Source organism: Mus musculus, chromosome 18 (assembly GCF_000001635.26).
Source record: "Mus musculus strain C57BL/6J chromosome 18, GRCm38.p6 C57BL/6J".
Classification (NCBI taxonomy): Eukaryota; Metazoa; Chordata; class Mammalia; order Rodentia; family Muridae; genus Mus; species Mus musculus.
In genome coordinates, this window is record NC_000084.6 from 68,727,788 (window position 1) to 68,739,859 (window position 12,072).

Below are 12,072 nucleotides of genomic sequence, written 5' to 3' on the forward strand. Positions count from 1 at the left end.
GCCACAATATGAACAGGCAGATTGAGAGGAAGGTATGAAGTGGTGACGAAGAATTTTATGATCTGCTTCTGGGTAGTTGGGGCTACTCTACTTTCATGAGATAACGTATAAGAGGCTACTAACTCCTTTCTTATCTCTGACTCTTAAAGAAACACCGAGGCAAGAGTTCAAATTAAAAAGGTTTATTCTCTTTCCTATACATATATATTTTTGATACAAAGTTTCTTGTAGCCCAGGCTAGCCCTGAACTCACTATGTAGTCAGCATGATCTTGAACTTCTAATCCTCTTACTTCTTTCTCCAGAGTGCAGGCACTGAGTTTATGTGATGGTGGGTATTAAATCTGTGGTCTTATACCTGTTAGGCAAGCATTCTATCAACTAAACTACATCCTTAGTACATAATGTTTATTTAAAAAAAAAAACCCAAAAACTAAGAATTCTAGTTCTACCAAACTTGTAATTATGCAAGAGTATAATTACTAGCTTTAGAATTTTGATCACAGGGTATCTTCCAAACTTTGAATTTTGTTGGGGGAGGGGAGTACCTTTTCATTTGGTATCTTCATGTTGTATGGAATCTGAAATAACATTATACAGGCAATGAGCTAGAGGCCGTCTTAGCTTGGGCTGATATGGAAATCTCTCCCCTGAAGGGCTGGTATACTACTCACCTTCTTATATAACAAAAATCAGGGGGGGGGATTGTAGAGTGGTCCAGCTGCGGTCCTTAATCATGTGCTTTGGCAAAGAAGCCCTCCTATCACATCTCTGCTTAGTAACAGGGTGCAGAATCAATACAACTCAGCATGGGTGCTGGGTCTATGCCATGAGTCCCTAAGGAAAAGGAGGATAACTGTTCACTGGTTTATTTGTACAGTGTTTTGGATAGTGACTGATATATATGAAGCTCTGTTATTGAATCTAATACATCTATGGGTGGGTACTATAATAGGTGAGAAGCTGACTCTGTGGTCAGGAGAGCCTGAACCTGAACCTTAGAGAGTTTAGCACCAGAATTCACTATCTTGACCTGCCAATAATTCTCAAATTGAAAAACATCATGAACTTCATCGGAACACTCTGCTCACTTCTAAGTAGAAAACAAGCCATCGAAGATGCTTTGCTCTGGTCAAAAAAGACCTAACATCTGTTGTAGGACACTGTCGTCCAGGCCACACCGCTGCTCTCCTCATGACTCATCAATTGCCTTTTGAGAATTCATCATAACTTGGTCTGTGAACTACTGGCACTCTCTCTTACAGGGCCAGGCCAGGAGTGTCATTAGACCTTCACCTGAGTATCTAGCCAATCCTTCATAGGCAATTCTGCCTTAATTTCTAGTTGTGTAGATGTCTCAGGGAGAGCTGGGGAAGGCTAGAGGTAGGGCATTCCATCTATGCAGCAACGGGAAGCCATCATGTATGCTGGATGAAGACTTTCTAATGTAGCTACTTTAGGGTTCCCCATGCTTCTGCCAGTAATTGTTCACTCTTGCTGTATAAGTAAACACAGGTCAGTGGTCAACTGTGGTGTAATTCTGTTTTGTTTTGTTGCTAAATCTTAGGGAAAGGGTATAGACTTGGTTCCATCTCTGTCATGGAAGGAATTTTAGGAACAATATTAATGATACCACAGAAAGATCATAAATGTCAGCACTTCATTTCTTTCAAGCGAATTGTTGTGTCCTGGTATACAACAAAAAGTAAACGTGTCTTGAGCCTCCATGTCAAGATTCATTAGGCATATAATCGTGTGTGTGTGTGTGTGTGTGTGTGTGTGTGTGGATATGTATCTATCTTCCAATCAATCATCTGTCATCTATCTATTATCTACCATCTAGCCATCAATCAATCAATCAATCAATCAACCATCAATCTACCATCTATCTTTCCCTCATGTCTATGTATCTATGATTTTGTCTCTCATATGTATATGTATATATTTATATATGCATTTATATATATTCTCAATCTATGTATCTATGTATCTACTATCTATCTATCTATCTATCTATCTATCTATCTATCTATCTATCTATCTATCTTTCTATCTCTACCATTTGTGCATGCATGTATGTATATATGTATCTATCTATTTATCATTTATGTAGCTATGTGTGTATCTATTTATCTATCATATACATATCTATCTATCTTATCTATCTATCTATCTACCTATCTATCTATCTATCTATCTATCTATCTATCTATCTATCTATCTATCTCTACCATTTGTGCATACATGTATGTATTTATGTATGTATGTATATATGTATCTATCTATTTATCATTTATGTAGCTATGTATCTATCTATCATATAAGTATCTATGTTTCTATTATCTATCTATCTATCTATCTATCTATCTATCTATCTATCTATCTATCTCTACCATTTGTGCATGCATGTATGTATTTATGTATGTATCTATCTATTTATCATTTATGTAGCTATGTATCTATCTATCATATAAGTATCTATGTTTCTATTATCTATCTATCTATCTATCTATCTATCTATCTATCTATCTATCTATCATCTATCTATCTATCTCTACCATTTGTGCATGCATGTATGTATATATGTATGTATCTATCAATTTATTATTTATGTAGCTATGTATGTATCTATTTATCTATCTATCATATAAGTATCTATGTTTCTATTATCTATCTATCTATCTATCTATCTATCTATCTATCTATCATCTTTCTTTTTGCTGAGATCCTCATGCATGCTTTATGCTTTCCTTCTCCAGGAACCATAGATAGCCTAAGCACTTTGAATAGACTTCTTCCTGATTGACAAACCACAGACTTTAAGTATGGAATTTGACTGAGCCTCAGCCACTCTCTCTCCCACCCCGAAAGAGTAGCTGCATCCTCATTTGATGCTTAGGTATGTAAAATGCCAGCACAGGTCAGAAAGGTCTACCTATGGAGACATCTGTTCCCTGCAGACCCATGAGTAATAGCCCGGCTATAGAGTGAGTGGGAGAACGCCCTACTCAGCACAGAAACCGAGTGCTGTGCAGGCAGAACCAGGCCACGGGGAGAAAGGGAGCAGGCCAGCGACAGTGGGCTGCAGGTGGCTAGAGGCAGCATTCTAGCAGGCAGCTTCTCTTCTCTGCTGCATTCCTTCCCTAATAGGAGTAGAATCCACACTGGGATAGGTGAGATAGCACACAGGCAGATTGTCCACCAGATGGTATAGTCTTCTATTTAAGAAATATTTGAAAGGGCAACAAAATACAGCAGAAACCATCCGACAGTCCACATGGCTAATGCAAAATTAGCCAAGAGGATGGTGGCAGCAGGGATGGGGTTGCCTTGGGGTGAGCTGCAGGCACAGCTCAGCGGAGACAAGTACTGGGATGTGAGGCAGAGCAGGGATCAGGAGTTTTTAAGGTGATTCTCCATGGATGCTCAGTGATGGGCTTGGATGTACTTCTTAGTCCACAGCCATGCAGAAGCAAGGCCAAGCAAGATGGGCATGAATGTGGAGATTCCATCTGGCCTGTCTTCTGATCTGGGGAGACTGCTTGTGTTTTCCCTCTGGGTGGGGTGTGAACCTTGGTTGTCAGTACTCTGATAATCATCCCCCCCCCCCCACACACACTTCCTAGCTTCTTGAAGTACCCATTTCTTTCCTAATGTTTTGCCTCAGTCCTGCTTGCACAAGATTCCACACATCTTCATCAGCAACAGCAGCAACATCATGGTTATGATGCAATCTACTTTGTCCCAGGTACTAAGTTAAGACTCTAGTTCATAATAGCGAATACACATACAATAGCTACTATATGCTGCCCACTGTTTGGAGAATTTTGCATATATTGCCTTAGTTAACCCCTATAAATGACCACGGAATAAGTAATATTATATTACTGTCTTTGTGTATATGTATGCTAGTATGCATGCATGTTCCTGCCTATGTGTATGCCTGTGTGTGGGTGCATGTGTAGGCCAGAGGACAGCCTCAGGTGCTATTCCTTCTGATGAGTTTTAAGCTAAGGTCCATCCCTGGGACTCGTGGGCTTGAAAGTTAGCTTAGGCATACAGGTCGCCAGAGTCCCAGGAGTCCATCCACCTAGCTCCACAGTTCTGAGATGATAAGCTCATGTTACCAAACCCAGCTTTATGTGGGTGCTGGGGATGAATCTCAGTTGCTCATGCTTATGCAGCAAGCACTTTTCCTACTGCTCTATATTCCAGACTCCTTATTATCATTTTATACACGGGGAAGAGAGGCATGGACAAGTTGACCAAGGTTATGTGGTATGGTGGTTTGAATGAGAATGATGCTCATATGCTTGTATGTTTGAACGTTTGGTCCTCGGATGATGGAACTGTTTGGGAAGGATTGCGAGGAGCAGCTTACTGATTCAGGAGTCAATGTTATTGAAGACCATGCCCTAGAGAGCATCTACTATTCCCACAGGACCCCATCATACACATGCCGTCATCATTCCTAAATACAGAACTAAGAAAATAAGAACTAGGAGGGATTTCCAGGGGTGTCACATTCAGCAAGAGTTACTTGTCTCACTCCAGAGCTGGAACTGCCTACCAGGTGAGATCACTTCCTGTCTACACTCTGCTTCCTCCATTGTCCTCTCAACACATGAGCTTGGACACTCAGTCACCTATCACCAGTGTAAGTCTTTTTTCTTCCATTTTCACGGGCTCTGTTTCTGCTCTTTTTTTTTTTTTGTCTTGGTCCTAAATGCCAGTTCATATTTCTTGGCTTTCATATTATAAAACACTGTGCCAGGGATTCTCACTTGCTTTCCCTCGTGGATCCTATTGTCCCTCAAGGTATCATGACTTTTATGCCTGAGTCTCTGAGACAGACACTGCCTACTATATCATAGGGGCAAGTGAAGGGCAAAGTAATTTTGTGTATGAACCAACCCCCAGAGAAGAGACATGTGTGCATCTGTGTATATACCACAGTATAGCATTCACAACTTTGGTCATAAAAATTCATCTTCCCTATAAATAGATTGGAAAGAATAACATTTTTTGAAAAGAGTCTGCAGGTTTTATTTTTGTGGTGGACCTGTTTTGGAAGGCAAGTCATTTTTTCCTGACTGACCTTTGTCTTTGACCATGACACAGGGTAAGTTGGTGGTGTTTAATTTTTGGAAGGTGGTGGAGCTACATTATTCATGGTTGTCTTCTTGGGAACTACAAAAGACAATGGAGCAGAAATGGGGTTGACCAACCCATCGATTCCATATCACGAGATGAGGAAAGAATTAAAAACTGAACAGACCCCTGCATTTTCCAACACCCCAAGGGTTCTGTCTGCTCTCACACCTAGACCACTTTCTGTTTTCTCCTCTGGAGGGTTCCAGTATCAAGTGTCTTTGTGTTAATTAACTCAGCATGTGGCATATAAAGGCCTGACAGCAGATAGCCAATATCTCTGATGGGCCTTCAGTTTAAGAATTAGCTCCATTTCAAAGGACGACTTAGCTTTATCTCAGTACCACTGACCCTTGGATTTGAGGAGAACTTCCATTTCTGGAGAGTTTCCTGTGGGATCCTGCTCTGCACTCTGCTGTAAAGTCTCAGAAAAGGCTAACTGGTTTGAATATTTTGATCCAAACTAAATAAAATCAGGAAGGCATGTGTTATACTGCCAATAAAGATTGACAGTGAATAGAACTCTATAACATTGTGTTGTTGTGTCAATATAGATTTCCCCAACCAAGGGAGTTTTATACAATACTTTAGAGAACATATGGAATGTATAACTTTAGTTTGAAAGGTGGTTGCACATACATTGGAATCTCAAATCCAGTTCCTTAGGAGAAATGAGTATTGAAAAACCAATGTGGTTTTCTGCTTTGGCCTGGGTATCACTGAGTGTGGAGTAGCAGGAAGTTACAAAATGGCTGCCTACAGGTCTATCGCAGCCTCCTGTCCCACTTTCTTTGGTTTTCTATAATGAGTATGAGAGAGGGGAGTTGGAATGTGAGCAGTGAGTGAATGTGATCATACTTCATCATGTGCATATATGAAAGTATAGAGTAGAAATAAAACAATTGCAGATGAAAATGAGGGAGGTTTTTTTCATTGTATCATCTGCATTTTTAGGTTTTCTTGTAGGTCTGCCTCTCTTAGGAACAGATTGACAGGAGCCAAAGGACCACTGCCTCCCACTACAGCATACAGCATGATGTCAACCTCAGCCCAAGAGGGAAAAGCTTCAAATGACAATTCCTGAACTCAGCATCACTTTCCCATTTTTATGACCACCCAGGCTCACTGAATCCTCCTGGTCCTGGCTAGATATTTTGTCCAAAATAGGCTATGAACTAAGATAAGCTGGGTGGAGTTGGGCCTAGTTGATTGTAGCCTCACATCTTATTTGCTAGAGTGTTACTTACCGTTGACCAGCTGCTCAGAAATCACCTGGTAAATTCCTTTTCTAAACTCCAAAACAGCCAAGCAAATGTAGAATACTGTTGTGTGGGAAGGTTGACAAGTTTAGCCATTTGGCATGGCATTCAGAAATAGATATAGCAGTAGTTTTTTAGTTCTCTTTCAAATGTCATGACAGCTGTCCAAATTTATAAATGTAAAGTATATGTTATGTTATCACATACACTTGCTGTACGTGCGATCAAATACATTACTAATATACGAAAATAAATATGTCTGCCACTCCACTGACTCACGCTTCTTGAGATGCTGAGGAGACTTTGGGGGACCTACAAGAGCACCTCGTGACTAGAGAGCTGGCACCAAGGCTTCCATAGTCTTTTGCCAGGAAATTTGTTCAGAAAATCTTCACCTCAGAGTGGAAGGACACACCACAGAGACAGAAGAGTTATGAAATGGATAAAAAGGCCTGGTCTCTTAATACCCTGATAATGGTTCTTTATGACACTTATTAATTTATTTCACCCAGTCATTTATCTATCTATCCCCTCTGTTTATTGAATACCTATCTCATAATACCTATTATTATAACTGGCACCATAAGGATATAAACACGTGAACAAATATATCTGCTTTTGAAACACTTCTTCTGTGAATTTCTAGGGCTGCCAAAGCAAAGCAGCACACCACCAGATTGCACAACCTAAATGTTACTGTCTCGGTCCTAGCAGCCAGAAGTCCATGATCAAGGCACTAGTTGGTGGCTTCCTTCTGAGCAAGAATGTGTTCCAGGCCTCTTTTGTGTACGTGTGTGTTTGTGTTTCTATGCATTCCTGTGTGTGGCCTCACGTGTGTGGAGGCCAGAGGATGATTTTGACTGCTTTATTTAATCTCTCTCCACCTTATGTTTTGAAACAGGGCCTTTTATCTCAGTCTCATAGGTTGGGCTATTGAGCCCCAGGGATTCCGTGGGATGGAAACAGACGTGGACATCACCTACCTGGATCTTTCCATGGAACTGAGCATCCTAATATAGGTCTTCACGCTTGAATGGTAAGCACTTTGCTGAGTGGAACATCTCTCTTACCCCTGGGCTTGTCTTTGTAACTTGTACATGGCCTTTTCTCTTTTCTGTGTCTTCACAGGTCCCCCAGACCTCCTCTATCTCATATGTTAGTTCTATTCCTTCTAAAGACATAAGTCATGTTGGATTAGGGCCTACCCTAATAACTTCATCTTAACTTAACCCCTCTTCTCTCCAAAGACTCTGTCATCAGATAAGGGCACCGTTCAGGTATTAAGAGTTAGAAATTCAATATGCATTTTTGGTAGACTGGGTGGAGACCACACAGGAGCTCACATGATAGTTTCTATGCTGTAAATTAGGATAATTCTTTTTTTTTTAAATCAATCTTGCCCTACTTATCTCTAAGCAATTCAAAAGCTGATAAAATGGTCATTAGCTTAGCTTGACTCTGCCCACACAAAAATTCAGTAGTTGGACCAAGAGTAGAAATTCAAGCGGAAGGTATGTGTTTGAAATCCCAGAGACATTCTGTGGCCAAGAGTGGTCTCACTGGTGTTTTCTGGAAAGATCAATTGCTGAGACAGGTAGGTGATTGAAGGTTTGAGTCCTTTAGGATAGTTTCTGGGAGCATTTAAAAATAAAAGTTAAGATTTGAGTATCACAAAGACTGTGACATGACCTAGATAATTCCTTTTCCTGCAAGGGCAAAGGGACAAAGAGCCAGAGAGAAGCCAGGGATCTGAGATGGACAGGTGGAGGTGGTGGGGAGTGAGCCACTGGTACAGAAGGGGGACGGGGGAAGCACTGCTAGGAGGATTTGGCTGACATCCTTATGTCAGTCCGAACACTGGTGTTCTTAGAGATCATGTTGGATGAACACTTCTGGGCCTAGCTCTGAGGCTGAGCTGCGAGATGAGGCAGTGCTATGGGGGGAGGGCAGCGCTGAGGGCTGAGCAGGACCGCGGGGCAGGGCACTCACCCTTTTCGACTTTTCTTCCAACCCTTTTGTCCTGGTAACTTTGCCTCATTCATTCCTCTAGCATTCTCAGCCAAGCACAAGGGACGATCTTAACTGCTCTCTAAATGAAAAATTCTGGTAGCAAACTGTCCTGGGTCAACAGGGCTCCAGAAACAAAGGTATCTGCAGTAGGAGGTAACAGACCTCCTGTGTTGGTCCTTGAGTTCTTTCTGGACTCACAGTCTGCTCACACTAAGATAGCAATAGCAGCCTTTCTCAAACCATCATCGACTTGCTAGTTGCCTGAGTATTGTGGAGCGCAGTCCATGCTAAGCTCTTAGCAAGAGTTTACACTCTTCCTACACCTGAACTACAAAGTTGGGCCCTAATAATGGTTCACCATTGGAGGGTGAGGGATGGGAAGCTTATGAGGTCCCACTTTTTCCTGAGGATCTATCTATAAGCAGTGGCAATCTTTAAGAGACTTTTCTTTGGTGATGTAGCCCCTAACAAGTTGTTCATGCTTAAGCCCCTTAAAATCAGGGGTTCACCAAGCTACACTACTGTGGAATGACTTCTTTGTATGGGGGTGGGGGTTAACGAAATATTTTTTTTTCCTATCTCCCCAGTAAATTCACACAATACCATAGATGCGGTTAAGACACAGACTCTGATTTAGAGAGAGTGGGGTAACCAACTTGCTAACAGGCACAAGTAGAGTGGAATGGCTAAAGCCTTTGGAAACACGGGGCCCGTTGAAGCTCGGTGTCAATGTTAACGTATCCTACAAGAATGAGCTCAAGGCTCAGAGGCCTTGCTGGTCAAGAACAGAGGACTCCCATCTTGGCTAATGCCATCACCTTAACTTTTGCTAGCGCCTGCATTCATTAGAAAGTGTTAGGGGGAAGACGAGAAAAAAAAATAACAATAGCATTCTTAATTGGATCCCTGAAAGAGATACTGCATTTCCACTGATTAAGGCAATTAAAGGTGCAGACACTGCTGCTCAAAAGCCAACATCTTCAGGTGTCTCATAACAAAAATGAATACCGCTGCTAGCCGTGCCACCTAGTCACGCTGTAAAGTAAATTAATTACTGCAACCGAACTAATAATAACAGCGCAGGCAGAGTTGTAGCAGACTTGTGGCTTACCATTGGAGACTGAGTGGGGACTTTTGCCTCTGTGCTACCCATGAGCACAACCCAGCAACTGCTGACTGTAACATTTCTATTGTATGGTTTATGCTAAATATGCATATCTTAATTGCATTAGTCAAAATAATTAGCTAATATATTTTTGCATAATGACGAGGTAAGCAAATATCACCATAGCTCAGTGGTTCTTGCATGAGTAAATTTGGAAAATTAATAGACTCCCAATTTCCTAATTATGTGTCTTTTATTCTATGCTCAAACAAAGAAATGCGGCTGCTTACTCCTGGGCATCTCGTAATTTAGTTTGCACCTTGAAAAATTTAAAGCACCTGTGTTTGTTTTCTCTCTTTTGCAAAAAAGAAAAAAAAAGTACAAAGGAAAAATACACATTGCCTTCCCTTTATCACCCTTAAATTGAAAGGTGAAGGAATTTGTTGGTCAAAACATTTTCATTTATACGTGTCAGTAGAATCTTGACTTACTAGACATTTTTTTTTTGAACATCTGAAGCGATTGTCAAAGTGGTTTCTGATGGAGCGGTGTGCAGTGGGACTCCAAGATTCTGTCAGCAAGGTGGCATTTCTTCCCGAGGTCCTTCCCCTTGGATGGAGCTGTTACTTCTGTCTAGCTCTTTCCTCCTTCCCTCGCCCCTCCAGAGCAATTGTCCATCCCCTGCCCCTGAATGTAACAGTCTCCACCTGGCTGCTGACAGGAGCTAGCCGGTTTCATTAAAATGTTTGGGGGAGTCCCAGCTGGATTCCTTTGGGTTCCTCCTAATTTCTTTGGGCCTGTGATTTTTTTTTGAATGTGGCTAATACTCTGAGCTACCTGTGGCACGTCCCAATTTAACCGAATCTGCCCATTCTCACTAAAGGTGGCAGCCCTTCCTCACTCTGTGAGAGATCATATCCTTAGCATGCTAATTGAATGCATGCACGCACAGAAATCTGCCCAAGAGGGCATTTGAACAATATGCTAATATCCTCTACAGAGCTTGAAAGCACGCTTGCCTTGTGCCTTTTGATGGCAGATTTCAGGCCACCACTTAAACAGAAGAATGTTCTGGGGCCTGTTGCCCATCACATCTGGACAAAGCCCTCACTCCAAGCCTTAAGCCATCAGGCTAATGATAGGCAAGTCATTTAAACAAGAAAGCATCTGGGAGAGTATTCCCCTTAAGTTTCTGATGAGTGTTTAGATATCTAGTGGCTTATGGGAAAGCAATCTGTAACCTGATAGGAAAGAAGAGCTTCACTTGATGTCTCTTTGCCTCTAAACAAGCTCTGATTGGATCAATTCCCTGAGCAGCTGTGGTGCTTGTCAGGCTCCCAGCTGTGAGAGAGCTCTGGCAGGCTGTCAGCCATCCACCATCAGCAGGTAGGTGTATCTACCATAGGTCAGTGTTGTAAGCTGGGACCCTTGTCTTTGTTCACATGCGTGTCCTAGTAACCATGAAGAAATGTGTGTAAAGTAAGTTTAATTTGTATGCGTGCAAAAGGCTGTCACTAAGATGGGAGAGAAGACGAAGACAGTGGGGTGAATGGGTGGGGGGGGGACGTGGCACTGTGAAGCCCAGTAGGATGGTAGCTAGCACAAGAAGAATAAACTTGGAAGCCAAACACTTACATGTCTTGCCAAATCAGGAGAGAGCCAGAAGTCACAGAGTGCTCAGTAAATTCCCCTAAGTTGCAAACAGGAGACAATTAGACATCTGGCAACTGAAACCCCAGAAGAGAAAGAAGTGAAGACTAAGGGAAGATATTCCTAGAGCACACACAAAATTCTTAGAGATAGAACAAGGGTGGCAGAAAAGTAATTGGATGCTAGATCAAAGGATGGGTGAAGATAGCAAAGACAGAAATGGCTGATGGAAGTCACCTGGCCAACGTACCCGGGTGAAAAAGATCAAGGAATTGAGGAAAGTCCAAGAACGATAAAAGAAATGCTTGCTGATTCATGGTACAGGTCAGAGTGTTACTTCTGATAAAAAATGACATGCCTGGGTATGGGTTATGGGGAGCCCTCTATCAAGACAAAGATGATGGAAACAAGAATCAATGGGTCTGTCCCTTTCCTTAACTCCCCAGAGTCCTAACAATGACTTATATAATGGCAGTTCAGCACTGAGACCTTATGCATGAAGAGGCAGCCTGTGTGTGACAGCAGGGCACTGTGCAGGAAATGAAGGTGGCAGAACTACCAGAGAGGTGACAGGGCCAGGTCATGCTTGCTGCTTTAAATATGGTCTGAGGAGTTTGAAATGAACCCTGAGTATATCTAAGATGCAGAAACTGGAGCAAAAGCATAGTGGGGCTTATGTTTGGATGGAATAAGCTGTTAGCTGTTGAGTATATAGCTTTCCCATAAGAGATGTGAAATGGGGTATACGCCTCTTCAAACAGGTATTAGCAAAGTGAATAACTAGTTTTTTGTTTGTTTGTTTTGTTTCGTTTCAATTTAAACCCAAATACTTGGTCAATAATAGAAACCAAGTTTCAGGAGAGGCAGACTATGATAGCATACAGATCACCACTGCCCA

General features: G+C 41.8%; 1 non-coding gene across 1 annotated transcript; it reads left to right on the plus strand.

Moving 5' to 3' along the window:
• The first annotated feature begins 11,612 nt into the window (after positions 1-11,612).
• Positions 11,613-11,714, plus strand: Mir6356 (microRNA 6356). The gene has a single exon (NR_105774.1). It is a non-coding gene; the product is annotated as a microRNA 6356 (primary transcript).
• The last annotated feature ends 358 nt before the right edge of the window (positions 11,715-12,072 follow it).